At 39.4% G+C, this 20,852-nt stretch overlaps 2 pseudogenes; one reads left to right on the top strand and one right to left on the bottom strand.

Moving 5' to 3' along the window:
* Positions 1 to 1,435: 1,435 nt before the first annotated feature.
* On the top strand, positions 1,436 to 10,052 carry LOC119807465 (annotated as a pseudogene).
* Positions 10,053 to 12,703: 2,651 nt separating this feature from the next.
* On the bottom strand, positions 12,704 to 18,331 carry LOC119807466 (annotated as a pseudogene).
* Positions 18,332 to 20,852: the final 2,521 nt, after the last annotated feature.

Genomic DNA, 20,852 nt, shown 5'->3' with positions numbered 1-20,852 from the left:
ATCTCTTGGAATTAGAGTTATAGGCTGTTGTGAGCTGCTGGATGTGGGTGCTAGGAACTAAACCAGGGTCTACTGAAAGAGCAGTAAATACTCTTAACCATTGAGCCATCTCGCTAGACCCCAATAAACATCTTTTATTGGACTTGCCATGTATTGTGGTTGGAATGAGAATGTCCCCCATAGTTTCATACATTTGAATACTTGATCACTAGGGAGCATCATTATTTGAAAGGCCTTGTTGAATAAAGTGTGTCACTGGGGTGGAGAGGGAGGGTTGAGGTTTCAAAAAGCCCATTTCAAGCTCAGAGTCTCTCTTCCTGTTCCTTGTTCTCAGTTACTTCTCCAGTACTATGTATGTCTGCCTGCAAGCCTTCATGCTTCCTGTCCTGATAATGGACTAAACTTCTGAAACCAGAAGCAAGCCCCAGTGAAATGTTTTCATTTATAAGAGTTGTCTTGGTTGTGGTGTAGCTTCCCAACAATAGAACCCAGCCTAAGACAACGTGTATGGTACCTGAAACAAGAAAGTTGCTGAATCATGATGATGCGGGATGCCCAGTGGGATGAAGAAGCTTTGTATCTGGCACCCAAATGTTTGGGGATAAGCCGTGTGGCCTGCCACCCACTCCAGTCCAGGTGCTTGTATGCCCACTTGGAGTTAGGTGGAAAGAAGCTGAGAGCCCACCGCAGTTCGACACTCCCGGCCTGGGCAAGCAGTTGGATCTAGTCTGCTAGGTATGCACAGGCAGGAGACAATAGCCGAGTCCTGTCAGACATGGAGACATTTCCAGGTCCCAGGGCACATTGCATGGCAGATTTATCTTTTACTCAGACAAAAAAGGTTTATGTGCTACACACTGATTGCCACAGTTGAGATTGCGAGCAAGGCTCCCACCTGGTAGTCCCAGAGCTGGCAAAAAATGTACCTCAGCCATATTGAAAGACCAAGAGAGGTGGAGCCAGTATCCAGGGCCAAAGTGACCACACTGCTTACCATTTTAAAAAATGTTCCTTGTCAGAAAGATTTCAGGTACACAACAGGACAGATTCAGAAGTAAAAGACCTCCTAACAGATCACAGTGTGTGTGATAAATATGCACAGACTTAGAAAAGAGAAAAGAAATAGCAGAAACAGTCATAGATTGAAATGATGATTTAAAAATTCTTAGAAAGAAATTAAATAATAAAAATACATATATTAAGCCACATAGAGATGAAAAATACATAGAGAGTCTGGATTATATATATTGTGTTTCATTTAAATTTTTTTACTTCAGAGAGACATTTGATTCTGGGGACTGCTAAACTAAACCAAAATATATTTTAAAGTTATCTTGACTTCAAAATTTGAATCTAAAGATATGCTAATTTGGAAAAGAGATTCTGCTTTTGTTTCCACAGAGGATGGGAACATATGGATTCCTTCCAGGGTGACATGGTTTGCTTTGATGGAACAAGACCTGTGAAAGGTCTCAATGAACTTTAAAAACATTTACCAAACAAACAGCTGGGAACAGTTTGGAGAAAACCATGCCCAAATTTCCAAAATAATTGGTTATAAATGTTTATTTTAATTTTAAAAGGGTTGGTTATAAATGGTTAATGGTCACAATCAATTTCTTAAAAAAATAAGGGGAATATTATATAGAGATAAATACATTGGTATGTATGGATTTTGGTCTGTTAATACAAATTAAAGGTCAATTTTGTTACACACTCTATATGTATATATATTTCTATATATGTAAATTATTTCTATACATATATATTTCTACTTTTGGTTAATTATTATGCTTATACAACTCATTTAAAAATGTAATGTATAATTAAGAAATACAGATTAATAGATAGCCATCTATAATAATAAAACTTTTAATCACATTAGTTAGGTTTTCTAGATATTTGAATGCAATTTATACCCTGGCAATGCTGAAGCATGGATGGGCAGCCCATAGATGGTGGTTCTGTTGAACTTGTCTACATTGGGTTTCATGGTCTAAGATGATGAGGACAACAGACCAGGTGTTTTCCTCAAGAGGGTACCAGATCTCATTACAATGGTTGAGCCACTATGTGGTTTCTGGGAATTGAAATTAAGATCTTTGAAAGAGTAGGCAGTACTCTTAACCGCTGAACCATCTCTCCAGTTAGATAATCTTCAACACTTCAAAGACCAATATGGCATTTAAAAGGTTTTAAGAACTTAGACTTTTCCTAAAAATGAGACATGTCTGCTTCTTGCAGCGCCAATTACTTCAGAGAGGTTGATGGGCATTGAAGAAACTCATTATGGATAGCCATTTGGGCAAGAAACTGCTCTTGCCTGGACTGCTTGGTGTATGCTGTATGAACTGGACATGCAGACCCACAGAAAAGTGACTGCTGAACTTTCCAGCAGACAAGATGGTCCTTCAGAGTTCCTGCTTCAAAGAAGAAACTACCAGGCATTCTGCAGGACACAGAAGAAAGCAACCGACAAACTTTGCCAGTACAAAGCAGAACTGATCTTCAAATTTCCTGCTTCACTGAAAAGTCTGACAAATACTATGGGCCTGTAGGCTGAAGGGGGATATTCCAATGTTACAGAAAAGCTTTGGGTGACTGTCCAGGCAGCAAGATGTCTCTGTCATTTCTAGAACTTTGGAAGTTGCTTACACTGCACTTCCTATTTACTTAGGTAATATTATATATCCTTCTGGGGTCTCTGATGGAGTTGAAGATAGGTAGTTATAGTTTTCCTTAGTTATAATAAAAGATTAAATTAGATACAAAACATTAAACTCAAAAGATAAGACGGATGATAGAATATATTCTTTAATTTTTGCATAATAACAGACTCAATATTATAACTGTAATTTTGCTTGATAAAAGTTTTGTTATATGTAATTTTACTATGGTAAAGTTAAAACCTTCCTTTTCATTTAAACAGAAAAGCGAAGATGATGTGGGATGTCCTTCTGTTTCTCTGTTGCTTTTATTGGTTGATAAATAAAACTGTTTTGGCCATTGGCTTAGCAGAGTAAAGCCAGGGGGAAAATCTGAACAGAGATAGAGGAAATAGGTGGAGTTGAAGGAGACACCAGAACATTACTGGTAAGCCATAGCCTCATGGTGATGCATATATTAATAGAAATGTATTAATTTAAGATGTAAGGACTATCTAGGACTATATCTGAGTCATTGACAAAGCAATGCTATAATTTGTATAGTTTCTGTGTGATTTTTTGGGTTTGGGCAGCTGGAAAACCAAAGTGCAGTCTCTGTCTACATCATGAGGCAGGTACATGTATTAGTCAGCTTTCTGTTACAGTGATGCAGTGCCTAACAGAATCAACTTAAAGGAGAAATGACTTTGTTTTTTATTGTTTGATTGGGTTTTTCTATTTGGCTTTTGGTTTTAGAGATTTAACTCACTTGGGGTCTGTGTTGAGACATTATATCCTGGATGTGAAAGACTGTGAAGAAAGATGACTCTAACTACATGGTGGGCAGAAAATAAGGAAACAAATCACCTGGAGTTCCAGTTACTCCTTCAAGCCCATGTCTCCAGTAACCCAGCTTTTTCTGAGCAAGCCCATCTGCGAAATATTCTAAAACCACGTGACACTGGAGACCAAACCTTCTCATGGCATTTTGCCCTGTCATAACAATATGCTTTATTACTACATTTATTTTGTTTTATTATGTATATGTATGTATATGGAGGTGGGGAAGACAGCATGCTTGCTGTGACATGCACATGGAAGTCTTTTTTTTCTTCATGGTTTATTTTTTTATATTTAAAAATTTCAATCTCTTCCCCTCCCCTCCACCCATACCCTCCCTCCCTCCCTCTCCAGGCCAAGGAGCCATCAGGGTTCCCTACTCTATATTAAGACCAAGGTCCTCCCAACTCCCCCCAGGTCCAGGAAGGTGATCAACCAAGCTGACAAGGCTCCCACAGAGCCTGTCCATGCAGAAGAATCAAAGCCCAGCGCCATTGTCCTTGGCTTCTCAGTCAGCCTCCATCGTCGGCCACATTCAGAGAGTCCGGTTTGGTCGCATATTCCATCAGTCCCATTCCAACTGGAGTTGGTGATCTCCCCTTAGTTCTGTCCCACCATCTCCATGGGTGAATGCACCCCTTGCGGTCCCGACTTTCTTTCTCATGTTCTCTCTCCTTCTGCTTGCTCTTCATCAGGACCTTGGGAGCTCAGTCAGGTGCTCCAATGTGGGGCTCAGTCATTTTCTTCATCTATCGCCAGGTGGAGGTTCTTCTTATTATCTTCTCAAGGATCCTGAATTATAGGCTTGATGTCCTTTAATTATGGCTAGAAACCAATTATGAGTGAGTACATCCCATGTTCATCTTTTTGGGTCTGGGTTACCTCACTCAGAATAGTGTTTTCTATTTCCATCCATTTGCATGCAAAATTCAAGATGTCATTGTTTTTTTACCACTGAGTAGTATTCTAATATGTATATATTCCACAGTTTCTTCATCCATTCTTCCACTGAGGGGCATCTAGGTTGTTTCCAGGATCTGGCTATTACAAATAATGCTGCTATGAACATAGTTGAGCAGATGCTTTTGTAGTATGATTGGGTGACATGGAAGTCTTGAAATCATGGAGATCTAGCTGCTTTGGCCTCCAAAGCCTTTACATTTGACCATTTTCCTTTTATGAAAATTATCCCAAAGGCACTCAGACTTTTTTTTTTAAGTTAGGGCTGTGATCTATTTTAAGTTAATTAGGTTCAACTTAGGGGTTTTTTCATATATAATAAAGTATGACTTAAGTTTTACCTAAAAGAATATAACATTATTTATTGTCAAGTTTTACTGAATTTTTTGGTAGCTTTGAGGTACTAATTTCGTAGGTGAAACTTTGCATTTGAGACTATTAGTTTCATTGGTTTGTCCAACTATATGTGGCTATGTGCTACAACTTTCTGATTTTTTTAAAAGTAGTTTTGTTTCTTATGCTTTTTATTTTTATTTTTGTTTGGTTTCTGTATGTATATGTATATGATGTATGGGTACACACTAATGGTATGTGAAGAGAACAGAGGACAACTTGTGGGAGTCTACTCTCTTTCCACCTCTTTCTTCAGGGTCAAAAATGCCTTTACCTGCTCAGCCGTCTTGTCTGATCCTCTCCTACTTATTAACTAAAAAAAATAACTTTCCAGGTCTTTTGCTTTTTTTTTTAGAATATTTCAAACAGTTGTAGCAGTTTTTATTTTAAAAAGTATGGTTGTAGTTTGATTTGTATTGCATTGAGTCTATTAACCAACTTATAAAGCATTGAACCTAAACATTTAGTCTTCCAGCCCATTAACAAATACCTATTAACTTAGGAGTTCTTAGTTGTTTTTCTCCAGTGGTCAGTTCTTTTAAATTACATTTTCAGTAATTTTTAAAGTTTCAGTTAGTTTTCTAAGATATTCTTAATTATTTCTTGCTTTGGATATTACCATAAATGGTATTGTTTTATCAAGGTTAATTTTCTTTGTTGCTAGCACAGATTAATATAATTAAAGTATGATGACATGGATCACACTATGTTGCTAGTTTTGCTTGTGATGACTAGTGGCTTTTTATAGATCACTAGGTCTTTTCTAAAGAGGTGATCACATTGCATGTGAATGAAGACTTGCCAACATGCCAGTCTGCAGTTACAATCTGTATGCTCCTTCCTTCCCCCTTACTCAATTATTTTCACTCTTAATTTTCTCGTGGGAAGGTATTTCATTGGAATTTTAATTTCCTTAACAAATATAGGGAATTTTGACTAATTGGCATCATGAGTCTGTATTGTAAATCTGTGGAGCTTGAAAAAGGAGAAATTCCTTGCTGTTGCTTTGGAATCCCACAGCCTCATGCAGTAGCCTGGTGCCTGAGCCTGGCCACACTGCCAGCTCTAAATTCCTGTCTGTCTAGTAGAAACATCCTCAACTAATTTCATTTTTCCATTTTTCTTCAGTTTGTTTCACAGTTTCTGTCTCTGTAGAAAATTTGTTAGATTATTGGAATTATTATCACATATTTTAAAGGAATATCTTGATCTTTTGGTGGCTACAATATGGGCTAACATTTATTTTTTATGATTTTTTTTATCTTTTTAAAGGAGTCATCCCTTAGTTTTGCTATTGTTAAATGTAGTTGGAATTTAACTATATTAATATTTTTAGAAAACAGGCCTTTTCCCTGTTTTTAACTTTTACTGATTCTTTAAAAATTCCTGACAGGTCCACCATGTTTATTGAGTAGATCCCCTGCTGCTCCATTCTTCCTCCTGTCCTCCCTTGTCTGCAATTCTCAACTCACGTTTGTCCTCTTTGCTTCCCAGACAATTGCATTTAACATAAGCAAGCACAATTTTATTTGACCCTATAAAGCTTAGGAACTTTAAATGAGAGACAACAGATGCTATTTGTCTTTCAGAGACTGGATTGTTTTTCTTAATCTGATCATCTCCCATGGCATTCATTTTCCATGAACATTCTCCTCTGTGGCTGACAAATATTGCTTCCCCATGCTTCTGTTGTTGAACAACTACTTTTTTTAAACTTCTGCTTTACTGCTTTTTCCCATATTCAATTTAACTTTCCTTTAGTAGCCTTGTCTTACTTAGTTAGGGTTTCTATTTCTGTGAAGACACACCATGACCACAGAAACTCTTACATTAAAAACATTTTCTTGGGGCTGACCCACAGTTCAGAGGTTTAGCCCTCTATCACCATTATGGGAAGTATGGAGGCATGAAGGCAGACATGGTGCTGGAGAGACAGCTGAGAGTTCCACATCTGGATCAGCAGGCAGCAGGAAAAGAGAGAGACATCTGAAGCCTCAAAGCTCAACCCTAGTGACTTACTTCCTGTAACAAGGCCACACCTACTCCAACAAGGCCACACCTCCTAATAGTGCAGCTCCCTAAGGGCCTGTAGAGGCCATTTTCATTCAAACCACTACAAGTTTATTAATGGGAAATCTTAAATTATAGATTTTTAAAATCTGTCTTTCTCTTCTTTTTTCCTTACCTCTCCTCTTCTCTTCTTCCTCTCACTTCTTTCTCTCTCTCTTATCTCTTTCTCTCTTTCTCTCTCTCTCTCTCTCTCTCTCTCTCTCTCTCTCTCTCACACACACACACACACACACACACACAGACACACATTTATTTATCTGACAGTGGGAACAAGTTCTCATTGTTGGTTGCCACATGTTAGGAAGAAAATTAAAAATTTAACTTCCCTGTCAGGGTTCTTAGTTTAATTAAAAAATTTAAAACTGACTCAGAAGGGTGCTTGAGGACAACTATGCAAAAGTTTAAGAGAAAAACAACAGAACAGACAAGCTGGAGATCTCTGCAGCTTCCAGGTTAATGGAGATGAAAGAGATGATGAGAATAATCCATGCCATTTGAATTAGGCTTCCATATTTAGCAATGGATGTCAGCCACGTGGTGGACAAGCAACTACATTGTTGAGTAAGTAGATGGCCTCAGAGCGTGAAGGGAGCATGACCTGGCTTAAGCCAGTACCTGAAAAAATAAAAATGTAAGAATTCAAAAAGGGAAAGTTGGGACTCAGAAAGGCAGGCAGACATAACAGAACCCTATGGTGGCCTTGGAGGGAATATACCCTTTGTGGTGTTTCTGGGAAGGAAAGGTACAGTATCTTGCTGAAGGGATTCCCTTCCCTTCCTAAAAGGTGGTCTCTTGATTAGGTGATTGACTGGCCCAACTGGATTAACTTTTAAGGCAGGAGATAATTAAATGTTTCCACTCAGATGAAGATTCTATTCTTCACTCTTGGAGAAAATAGGTTTCCTTAAAGGGCCTCAATAATAGGCTTTTATTGCTACTGCAGTGAAGTTTTGTTTTATAGGCTGGCCTTGAGCATTAGTCTCCTGTTTCCACCAGTATCACCAGTAACTGGATTACACCCAGATGACACCAATGTGTTGGCCCTTTTCTTTTTCTACTATAAGAATTTAAAGATAAGCATTTTCCCATAGTTATGTCTTATAGGTTTTGGTATCTTGTTTTTTTTTTAATTTTTAGATTTTAGTTCATATGTTTATTTTTTATTTTTGTGGTTTTGATCTATATTCATTCTCATCTATAATGTTTAATTTCTAAATATTTAGGGCTGTTCTTAGTATATGTTATTATTGAGTTATAATTTAATATGGTTACAGTCAAAAACATGATGTATAATGTATAGAAGCCCATTTTGGCATAGAAAATTGTCTGTCTTGGTGAATGGTCCATTTATCTTTAAACACATGAACTTTTCCTCTTGATTGGTATCTCAGTCAGTGTCCTATGGCCACGAGGAAGCTCCATGACCATAGCAACTTTTATAAAAGAAGGCATTTAATTTGGATTTACCCTTTCAGAGGTTTATTTCATTATCATCATGGTGGGAAAGCATGGAGGCACACAAGCAGACAGGGTGCTGGAGAAGTAGCTACGATTTCTGCATCTGGATCCTTAGTCAGCAGAGAGTGATACTGGGCCTGGCTTGTTCTTTTGAAACTTCAAAGCCCACACTCAGTGACACAGTTCATCCAATAAGGCCACACCTACTCTAGCAGAGTCACACTTCCTAATCTTTCTTAAGTAGTGCCAATTCCTGATGTCTGAGCATTCAAATATATAAACCTATGAACACATGTGGTTACCTGTGTTAGTTAAGACTAGTTGATTTAGAATGCTGTGCCTATTACCCGCATACCCCTGTAGCATAATTAAAAAAAAAAAAAAACCCAGAGACGTTTGTTTACATCCCTCACAGACCTAGCAGCTGAGTAAGTTGTACTCCAAGATGGGGAAGTCTTCCCCAATTTCATGTGCAAAAAGGACTTTCATCCTGTGTCCAAATCCAACATCAAGAAAGTATGGATGGCAGAGCAGAAAATACCATATAATAAAAAGAAACAAGAAGAATTAATGCAACAGTAGCTTAAAGAGCAAGAGTCATATGATAACAGATTGCTTATGGGAGATGAGTGTGTAAAGAACGGCCTGAATTTTATGTATGAGGCCCCACCGGGAGTTAAAAAAGAAAACAAAGAGAAGGAAGAAACGGAAGGAGACGCAGAACAAGTTTGAGTGGCAGAAAGGTGCTCCGAGAGAAAAATATGCCAAAGATGACATGAACATCAGAGATCAGCCCTTTGGTATCCAGGTTTGAAATGTAAGGTGTATTAAATGTCACAAGTGGGGTCATGTGAACACAGACCGAGAATGTCCCTTGTTTGGTCTTTCTGGAATCAATGCAAGTTCAGTTCCTACTGATGGCTCAGGTCCGTCGACACACCCCTAGGAGCTAATAGAGGAGATGAGAAACAGTGGGTTTGCATCAAACGAAATGTACTGGGGAGAAACTTGACCGCAAATGATCCATCACAGGACTATGTCGTGAGTGACGGTGAAGAAGACTCTGAGGTTGAATTCTTTAAGTCACTGATGACCAAGCAGAAACAGAAGCTTCTCAGGAACTTGGATAGACTTGAAAAGAAAAAAAAAGAAAAAGAAAAGTGATAAGAAAAAGAAAAAGCTACAGAAGAGTAGAAGTAAATGTAGAAAACATAAAAACAAATCCCCTTCCTCCTTTTCATCCTCCTCTTCCTCCGACACTTCAGAAAGCAGCAGTGAGAGTGACAGCAAAGAGAAGAAAAGAGAGAAGAGGAAGAAAAAGAAGAGAACCAAATGTTCAGGCAGTAAAACCACTCTAAAGAGGATAAGTCTAAGAACAAGCTTCATGAAGAACTTCCTAGCAGTCACGGTGACAGGGGAAGAAACGTGGAAAAATTGAGGCTCCTAAAACAAGAAAGTTCTGGGGAGAATAGCAAGAGGATCCATTCTGATTCTGACCGGAAGTCCGGAAGCCATCGTCATAGTTCAGAGAAGAAAGGGTCTGACTGGAAAGGGGGAATCGGAAGTCACAGCAGGGCTGAGAGCTGCAGGAGAAGCCGAAGCAGGAGTCCTCATGAAGACAGGGACAGAAGAAAGGACACCAGAAGCCATGGCCATTGTGGCTGTAGGAAAGCCAGTGCACGGTGAGCTCCGGAGACTGAGGAGCAGCAGAGGGACAGCTGTCTGGAGCGAAGGACTCCATTTCTTACCGTATCTTCAGCAAGGGCTAACTTGCACATTGTTATCAAATAAAGAAAAGTCTTCTTAATTTTCCATCTCTATAAACTATCCTTTCAAGTATGAAACCACAAGGTTGAGTTCGCAGATCTTTGTAAGGACTCTGTTTAGAGGACAGGAGTTTTGTTTCTGTTGGTAGCTGTTTCTTATGGCTTGTTCCAAATTTAAAATATGTTGTCACTGTGATTTTTTTGTTGTTTTGAAATAGCATTAAAACAGTGACAACCGTGAAAAAAAAACAGAGACAGAAATTGGGGTTCAACCTGAAGGGCAGAAAAGCAAAACAGCCAGCCTTACCTCTACCTCAGCCTGAAATGGTGATCCTGCTTCTAGGAATCTCAGAATGAGATTGGGTCTGTGAGCTGCCTTATATTCCTCTCTAGGACTGGGTTTAAATGTGTGTACCACTGCTGCCCAATTTCTATGGCAAACTAGTGTAGCTACTGGGATCAAAGGTGTGCATCTCCATTGCCTGGTCCGTAAGGCTGATCAGTGTGGCTGTTTTTACTTTCTGAACTTCACGCAAGCTTTATTCACTAAAATACAAATGAAATGCCACTACATACCCCATTCCTCTTGAGACATGCCTATATGGGAAAATGGCTTTGCTAATTTCCCATGTGTTTTTAGTCTTGTACTCCTTGGCATGGCCAGATCAGCAATATACCTTTATTCAGGTCTTCTTCTACTCCCTACATCTCCCTTTCTTATTTCTTAGATGTTCAAGATGTATCTTCATACTTACTCCAAGGATGGCTCATTGCAGTACTGGAAACCAGAATACAAAGTAGTTAAGATGGAAGAACATAAGAGTTATACCCAACTAAAACAAACGGAATGTTTTAGTAAGTTGAAGAGAATGTGCCCTTGGAACTCACTGAGTATTGTTTTTGCAGTATTAATAAGAAAAACAGTCTTATAAGCCCATTTCTAGTGTATTCCAGCATAATTGGTACAAATACCTAGGAGGTGGGTCACAGGTAATTCACAACTACACCTTCTTGCTATAAGGCGCTGCTGACACACATCTGTTGACAATCATGTTACCTATTAAATCTTGTCTAAATTGTGAAATAGTTAAAAATAGTTCATTGGGACTCCAGGTGGTTAGAATAGATCCCTCCACATAGGGGTAAGGATAAGTCATCACTATAAACTGTTAAGGAAGAATATAATGAAACCACAGCATAAAAAGGCAGTGGCCTGGGGATAAATGTCCAGTAGGTTTGTGTCTTGAACAGATTTACCTGCATAGATATGATTAGCAGAGACCTCAGGAAAACAACCTTTGATCACTTTCCAATCCCAGGCTTCTCACACTGGACCAAAGTGTGTTTCACATCTTAGTGGGAGATACAAGCACGTCCTCGTCCCCCCACGTTAGCGCGGGGAATAGGTCAAACCATTTTCCCATCATGACATCGATTCTTCAGTACCTGAGTTGTTAGGAGCCTTATTCAGAGAACTTGTGAGGTAGGGAAATCCACCCCTTTTTGTTTTTTTAAATATGGTTTGAGACATATGTAGGACTTTTTTACTACAGCATGTCCCTGCGGTTAGTAAGGAATGGCAGTGGCGTGAGTTATTTCATGTGGAGCAGGAAACTTTTTCAATGCAAAAGAGTGGTAAGAGGAGCATTGCTGTCTCCGGACAGCCCAGAACCCGGAGCGTTGCTGTCTCCGGACAGCCCAGAAATGGCGCCTGGACTTTCCCCCCACATGAACAACAGTTCTCCTCCCTAGTCTGGACAACTTCCTCAAGGACAACAGTGGAGCCACACCTTGAAAACGGTTTCCTTGGTAGACTTAAGGACTTAAGTGTCTTAACAATCCTGTCAGCATTTTTAAAATTCCTCTGTTTCATAAATACCTTTGCTGTCTTGGGAACAGCTGCAAAAAGCCCTGTAGCCTGCAAGTATGAAGTGAGGACTTGACTACTCTGAGGGATGGTGTGGGAAAGAGGCACCTGGAAGAGTCCAGAGCAGGGAGAGAAAGTAGTACACTGGCCAAGGACAGCGGAGGTAACTGGGCCATAGCGGAGGAGGGGGCAGCAAGAGAGAGGGAGGTGAGAGGGGGAGGCAAGAGGGGGACCATAAGAAAGTGCTGGCTGGAATGGCGGGGTTATATAGGAATGAGAAGCTGGGGGGGAGGGAAAACCATGAACTGGAGAAGTTTAGGGTAGGGTCCAGGATTCCGGTGTGGACTCTGAAAGAGGTATTTACTATGCCGGGAGAGCCTGGAGGCCACCATGGGCTTTGGTATGCTAACAGGTACTACAGATAGCCATTTGTCTGAATTTTCTTTTGGAGGAGACAGCAAGAGCTGGGCTACAGAGTGGATACATTTTTCCAGGCGCTGGTGAATCTCAGTGAAAGACAAGTGACTTATTCTGTGTTTTGTTTCCTTTTACTGAAAAGCTGTGAGGTTGAGTCAGGTTGATCAAAAGCCAGGTAGCTACTAAATTTGTCAAAAAAAAAAGTTTCCTTCTGGTCGTGCTTCTCTCTGCACTCCCTTGAAAAGCCAGACTACAACAAGCAGCTTCCACATGTTCCTGCCCAGCAATCACAAATGTCCCCACCCACCAGTTGGCTTTCTCCCATGTGCCATGCTCCTGGGCTCTGCACTGCAGGTCTTTGGAAAGGCAGAACCCAGCAAAGTGTGCTCACAATTCACACATCTAGGCCATTTAGGCAAGCTCCTCAAGGCACTGAGCTCAATTCCTGTTGTGTCTATCACGTGCACCCATGACTGTGTGTCAGTCCCTGCCACCTGTGTGCTTCGCTGAGATCGGGGCAGGCCTCCTGAACACAGCCATTGAGTCAATGGGGCTCTATTTCTCAATTAACCTTTCTTCTCAATTCCCTAAACTTCTCTCCCATTACACGATCACACACTGAGCTCTAGATTTTATATATCCGCAAAATCTCTTTGAAAGTACTGAAATATTTTAGAACTGCCTGTTATTTTACCAGTTCTGTCCTGAAAGAACCCAAAGAGATGGGGAACAAAAGATGGGGAACATAAGAGGTATGAATATTAATGGGACAAGGAGATGGAGGAGTCAGGGACCCAGGGAGCCCAAAAGGGCAGCGCCTCATTGGAATTGGCCCCCTGGAGACTATAGTTTATAAGCCAGTTCAGATTTTGATATTCTCTTCTACTTGGCCAGACTGATTTTCACAGCAGCAACATTCAGAAGGATACAGGTGCCCTCCTATCTCTTCTTTGTCCAGAGGATCTCCAGTTCCGTAGAGCAGCTGAAGCTAGGGAGGTAAGCTGGGCATGTGCAACTGTAGGGCCAAGGGCTGGATAGTGTCTGCCAGCTGAGTGGATATCCACTGGAATAGATCTAGACCATGGCCCAGCCTCAGAATCAGTCACCAGGCTGGTATCAGCTACTGAAGTTTATTTCAGACATGATCCTGAGAACCACAGCCTGCTGCTTTCTATGTGTGACTGGGAAGGAAGTTTAATATTCTTCCTTGATGTTATAAAGTGAGTTGAGGAAGTCAACAAGGAATCGGGGGCCACATGGAAAAAAACTGTGAGGACACTAATAAATAATTCACAATTTGAATTTATGACATAGTAATTACCACTATGGAATATGAAAGTATATGTGCTTCCCTTTCATTAAAATTAAAAACTCAAAAATATTTCATTTAAAAATATAAATTACAAAAGGGAAACTTCACCAAATGTACAACATAACTGCCAGACTTGCAGACAAAATTAGAAGTCTGGGCTACATAGGAAGTATGAGCTTAAATTGGGCTAAGTAGTATGACTGCCTCTTGAACAAAACAACAAAAAGAAACACAAACAAATAATACTAATATACATGAAAATGAGACTTCATAAGAAAGCTGAAGTGAAATTGTAGAAAAAATTTTCTGAGAAATCAGCAACTACAATAGATCCAATACTTCAACCAAAGATGCTCACTAGTGTACACAGGAACCACAGACACCCACTAGTGTACACACAATAGAAATACAAAATGGCACAGGAACCAAAGACGCTCACTAGTGTACACAATAGATATACAGAATGACACAGGAACCAAAGACCCTCACTAGTGTACACAATAGATATACAGAATGACACAAGAACCAAAGATGCTCACTAGTGTACACAATAGATATACAGAATGACACAGGAACCAAAGACCCTCAGTAGTGTACACAATAGATATACAGAATGACACAGGAACCAAAGACATTCTCTAGTGTACACACAATAGACATACAGAATGACACAGGAACCAAAGATGTTCACTAGTGTACACACAATGGGTATAGAGAATGGCACAGGAACCAAAGACTTTCACTAGTGTACACACAATAGGTATACAGAATGACACGGGATGGAAAAGACTGAAAAACAGTGATCTATGGCACAGTGTCTAACAGCCCACGAGGATTGAGTCTTTGACTGGTGCTAACAGGTTGACAAGAAAGAAAAATGGAAAGAAATTACAGCAAAAGGTTTTCTAGTCAGTTATAGTGATGTGGTCTATATGTTCTATAATTTCAGCCGATAAAAAGACAAGGATCTCAAATTCAAAACCAGCCTGAGCTATATTACAAGACTATATTGTATATACAAGACTTTGTCTATATTACAAGACTGTCTTTAAAAAATATTCTTGCCTCAAATTGATATAAACTGTAAATCCTCAACTCCCAAAAGCTGTAACAAATTTCTAGCAGAACAATATCTTGAGTAAAATTACAGTCCCAAGCAAAATATGAGGACAGGAGCTTTCTCCGAGAAAGAATGCAGGACAAACAATGAAGATAATAAGATGTATTACATTGTTTAGTTTTGTTTCTCTGTTTTTAAGACAGGGTCTCACATAGCCCAGATGACCTTGAACTCACTATGTCACTGAGGCTGGCCCTGAACTCCTGATTCCCTGTGCCTCTCCTCTCTAGTGCCAGGCACAATCTTCACCAGCATATCATGAACTCACCCACATGGTGGGCTTAGGTTTTGCTCATGCAGAAAGAAAAGAATACAGATAGGTACTAAAGCCAGGTCCAGATAGAAAAACCTCTAAACAGGTTAAAGTGTGTTTAAAAATGTACAGAGGCTTAGGAGAGAAAAGATATAGACAGTCATAGAATAAAAAAATAGTTTAAAGATAATAATAATAATAATAATAATTTCCTTAAAAAGCAGTAAAGTAATAGAAAAAAAGCCACATAAGGTGAAAAATAAATGGGGTGTCTGATCCTGTATGCTATTGTGTTGTCTTTAAATATTTTGATAGCTGATGAATGAGCAATACTTACTAAGAGACATTGTTTTATGGAAGCTTCTGGATTAAACAAACCTAAATATTTGAAAAATGTCTTGAATTAAAAATGGAAGTCAAGGGCTGGTGAGATGGCTCAGTGGTTAAGAGCACTGACCACTCTTCCAGAGGATGTGGGTTCAATTACCAACACATGCATGACAGTTTGCAGCTGTCTGTAGCTCCAGTTCCAGAGAATCTGGCATTGTTATACCAATGTGCATAAAATAAAGTTAAATAAAAATGGAAGTCAAAAGAAGTATTGTTTCGGAGAAGATGTTGTTTTTCTGCCCACAGTAAAAGAAAGGCTGTGAATTCACTCAAGGTTGAAGGCAATCAGGTTTGATCATGGAAGACTCCCCAAAGAGATAAGCCTAGAAAAACTACAGGAAAAGTAATGTGTATTTTACCTACTCAAACATAAAACAAAAAAATCATCTTTGACTGACTTGTGTACAACAGTCTGTACTTGTTTTAATGCAGATGTATACATTACCTTTGAAAGTTTCTGTATTTTCAGAACAAGGGAACAAAACACCAATAAAAATAAATGGCCCAGGTGACCCAACCTCTCAGAGTTCTGCATCCAGAATTGCTTCAAGGCTGCTGGCTGAAATGGTTGAGCCTTACAGACTCTTCCAGCCAAGACTTGACCATAATCCTGAATTTTCTCAGCGTCCTCCAAACATGCCAGGGCTCCCAAGCAACAGAAAGCAGTCTAGAGAAAACAACACCCACATTCACAAAAGATGGGCCATGGATGTTTGTCATCATTTAGAGAGGTTGGTTATAAGTTGTTATTGGCCACAGTTGGAAAAAAGCTAAACAATGGAGTTAGATTCAAGGATCTCTTTCTGAAGAAAAAAAGGGAATATAATATAGAAATGGTGAGATTAAAGGGTAGATTATTGAATCTACTTTAATCCAAAAAATCAGCTATTAGCCTCAAAATATTCTACATTGGTGTGGCTACATATAGTTATTGATACAAATGTAAAGTTATTTATGTTATATTTAATGTGTGTTTCTACTCTTGTTTGGGGCATTGTGCTTATGCAGCTCATCTGAAAAATGTAATGTATAATTAAGAAATGAGGATTAGTAGTCATCTACAATTATTAGACTTGTCATATTAGATATGTTTTCAAGGTTAAACAGGAATACTTAGATATATAGATGGCCTTCAAACACTTCAAAGACTTATAGAACATGACATTTAAAATGTTTTAATAGTATAAGGCTTTTCTTGATAGTGAACATGCCTGCTCCTGGCAGCACCAATTTACATCAGAGAAAATGTTGGACATCAAAGAAACCTCATATGGAGTTTGCTTTGTTTGTGGTAAAAGCTAACTACTGGAAAAGAAACTACACTTATCTCAATTGCTGGCAGTGTACTGTCCAAACTGGACCAGCAGGATACAAAAGAAGGGAACTGCTAAACTTTGCCAAGACAAAATTCAAGATTCCTCTTCATGCACACACAAAAATCCGTCAGATAGTCAAGGCCTATAGGCCAAAGATAGATTTCTCAGTGTTGCAGAGGAATTTTAGGTCCAGGCAGTCAGATGTCCCTGTTATTAGGTAATATTACACCCTTCTCGGGTTTTTGATGGAGTTAATAATTAGACTTAAAATTTTCCTTACTTATGATAAAAGGTAAATTAGGTATAAAATTTTAGACTCACAATGATAAGATAGATAATACAGTATTTTCTTTAATTTTACCAAATACAAATGGACTGGATATTGTGGCTGCAATTCTTACTTGATAACTGTTTTGAGATATATATATATATATGTATATATATATATATATATACACACACACATATATATATATATCAAAATATATAATATATATGTATATATATATACACACACTTTTACTATTTCAAAGTTAAAACCTTCTCTTCTTATTAGACAGAAAAGGGAAATGTTCTTAAACAATCCTTTGGTTTACTGTGAAAATTGGTCACTTGGATTGGTTGCTAAAGGCTAAATGGCTAATAGCTAGGCAGGTAGGACTTGAGGACAAACTGAGAGTGTGGGTAAGGAGACCAAGTCACAAGTCAGATGCAGAGGAAGCAGGATATGATCATGCCATATTGAAGAAAGGTACCCATGGTAGAGTGTAGACAAGAATATGGGTTAATTCAAGTTGTAAAAGTTAGTTAGTAATAAGCCTCAGCTATCGGCTGAGATTTATAATTAATAATAAGTCTGTGGTTATTTGGGAGCTGGCTGGCAGGATAGAGCTGACTGGTTGTCTCCCAACCATCTGCTGCCCAAATCTTCAAGTGGGCTTTTTGATTGGTCTTCCTCCATTCTGAGTACAGCTGATGATGGTATCAGAAAGAGACCAACATTCAGAACAGGCCATGAAGCCTGAAGAGAGCATTGAGCCCCATGGCTTCCAGTAGGCTGTACAGCCCAAGGTGGCCCAGGGCCCCAAGCAAGCACAGCCATCCTGATACGGTAGCCAGCAGTGTGATGACGCACACCATGTCACAGCACAGCGTCCCCTTTTTGTTGTGGGCTCCTGGGTCTTTTAGCCACTCTGTGAGAGGTCAGTGCCATTTTCTCACTGCAAACTCAGTATGATACAGCTGGTGTTAGAGGAGAACAGTTACTTCTTAGCTCCTCTGTGCACAGCTTCCAGTGTGCTGGTGAGGACACATTGGCACAGCAAGTTCTCCCCAGTCGCTCCCATGGAAGATTTGACAGAATGGACAGTAAATGGGTATGTCCAAAGCCTGGATAACTGTTGAACGACACCTGTGCCACACACTGGGATGGCAGGAGGCCAGTGGACTCCATAACCTCAGAGAATGCAGGGTTGTCAGAGCAGTTGCTTAAGGAGCCAGGGGGTGGTGGCAGTTGCCTGTCATCTTGGACACGGCAGGACGGGGGTTCCAGTCCCCAGGGTCTGAGGCCCATGGTCCCAGGATCCTGACCGGCAGCCAGGCTAGGCAACTGTGCAGTCCTTTCGGATCTCCCTGGCTTATAAGCCAGTTTTCTCTTCAATATATATGTATATATTTTAAAACAAAGCAAAACTTTAGAAATGAGAGATTAATCACCAATCAACCAACTCTATACAAAGTGTTAAATGGAGTCTTTCAGGTAGAAAAAGAAAAGACATTATGTAGAACTCTGGGTACTACATGTGTGGCTACATGTAAGTGATCTGCAGTTTGTACCAGAATGCTTGACACATTGCTTATTATTGTGTGCTAGAAAATGTCTCTTTTGATGTTTGGCTGACACATTTCTGCTAATTAAGTATTTCTTTCACTCAAAATTTCTAGCCTTTTGGGAATATTTTCTTTCTTTTCTTCTAATGTACATATTTTCTGTTCTTCCTGTGGGTTTGGGGGATAGAATCCAGATATTATACACACTAGGCTAACGTTCTACAAATGAAGTACACTTCCAGCCCTTCTTTTCCTCCATTTTTAAATTAAAAATTTCAACTCACAGAAGTATCTGTTTCATATGTGTATATGTATGAGTGTATGTGTGTGTGTGTATGGAGTTTGTGTGCGTGTATGTATGTATAAGACCACTCATCCTGTCTAATCTGTCATGCTCAGAATCATCTTTCTTTATATGTCATCCTTTTTATTGTTAAAAACTTCATAATGTGTAAAATGTGTTTTGATAAAATCCATCCCCTTTTCTCCCCTTCAATTTCCCCATTCTCTGCCATCACTTTCTGACCATGATTTTATTTTTATTTTTTTAAAACCTACTGAGTCCACTCAGTGCCATACCATTAACTGGAACGTGGGTAATATCTCAGGGGCTGCAGCCCTGTGTAAAACTGATTCTCTCTCTCTTCCAGAAGCCATCAGTTTCCACATGGTCAACTGAGGTTGAAACTCCCTGAACCTCTTCCCCAACCATACTGAGGTTTTGGCAGTCTTGATCTTGTACAGGTCTTGGGCATAAGTCATAGTCTTTGTAAATTAATGTGTTCAATGGCCCTGTTGTGTCTGGCAAATAGTTTTTGGCAGCAGATATCTCCTACTTCTGCCTCTTAAATTCTTTCCATGCCCTCTTCTGTGAGGATTTCCAAGCCTTAGTTGAGGGGTGCAATGTAGCTGTGCCATTTAGATCTGGCACTACACAGTCTATTAGTCTCTGCTCATTGACCAGTTGGAAGTCTCTATATTGATCAGCACCTTCAGTAAGAAGAAACTTCCTGGTAAGGTCTGTGAGATGTGCTGACCTCTCTACTGTATATGTCTATTCTTTTTCTTTGCATTTTATGAAACTCTTTTGAAATGTTATGTGTCTTGCTTTTTTTGACTGTGTGCTATGTGTATGCCTCCCTGTGGATATGTGTGTGTGTGTGTGTGTGTGTGTGTGTGTGTGTGTGAGGATGCAAGGGTACAGATGTGTTATCAGTTTATGAAGGTGATATCAGGTGTCTTCTCTGATCACTCACCACCGTGTTCATTCACACAAGGACTGTTATGCAGCTTGGAGCTCAATGATTAGGCTAGCTGGTCTGCCAATAAAATATAGGGGTCACCTTTTCTCTTCCAGTACCATCTTATCCAGCTGTCATTTGCATGCTGGGGATCCAAAGGCAGTTCCTCAGGCTTACGTTGCAGGCATTCTACTGACTGAGCTGTCTCTGCTCACCTGCACCCCATTCTTTGAAGCAGTTGCTCCTGTAGCTTAGATTGAACTCGAACTCATTATGTAGCCTAACATAGTGCTGAATTCCTCATGCCTCAACCCTTAAGTCGTGGGATTATAAGTGAGAGCTATCACTTCGCTGAGAGCTTTTTGCTTTATTACAATAATTGTATTCAATTTTATCTTTCAGATGTTTTGGTTGCCTCAAGCAATTCTCCAGTCCTGACATGCATGTGGGAGAGCTTGTCTGAGCCTTCAAGTTAGCATCTTCTCACTCTTACTTCTTACTTTACTTGCATTTTGTTGCACTAATCTTCATAAAATGAATTGTACTTGCAATAAAGTTGTATTATCTGATAGTAACACACCAAGTTATATATTCTTCGCTACTGCTCTCACTTGTATAATTGTCTCTGAAATGTGGAGTCATCTATCCTCCCTGGATTTGTGCTGTGATAAAGCATCATGAATAGACCAAGTAGAAAATTGAGAAGTCAGTCATTAGTATGACTGTCTTTTAGCTCACATGTAATTTCTCCTTCTTTAAATGATACTGTACTTCTTAATGTAATAAATGTCTGATAACACTATTGTATAATCTTGCTGATGCGAATATGAGAAGAAAATCAGAATGATCCACTCCCTTATGATCATAGGACATAACTGACATAGCTATGGTATACTTCTGTCTTTGGAGTCACATTGACCAATGTTAATGCAAATGTGATTCCCTTAATTTTTTTTTGTTCAAATCTAACTAAG

Source organism: Arvicola amphibius, chromosome 2, assembly GCF_903992535.2.
Source record: "Arvicola amphibius chromosome 2, mArvAmp1.2, whole genome shotgun sequence".
Taxonomy (NCBI): domain Eukaryota; kingdom Metazoa; phylum Chordata; class Mammalia; order Rodentia; family Cricetidae; genus Arvicola; species Arvicola amphibius.
Note: the sequence above shows the minus strand (reverse complement) of the source record. Positions and strands in the feature narration are given on the sequence as shown.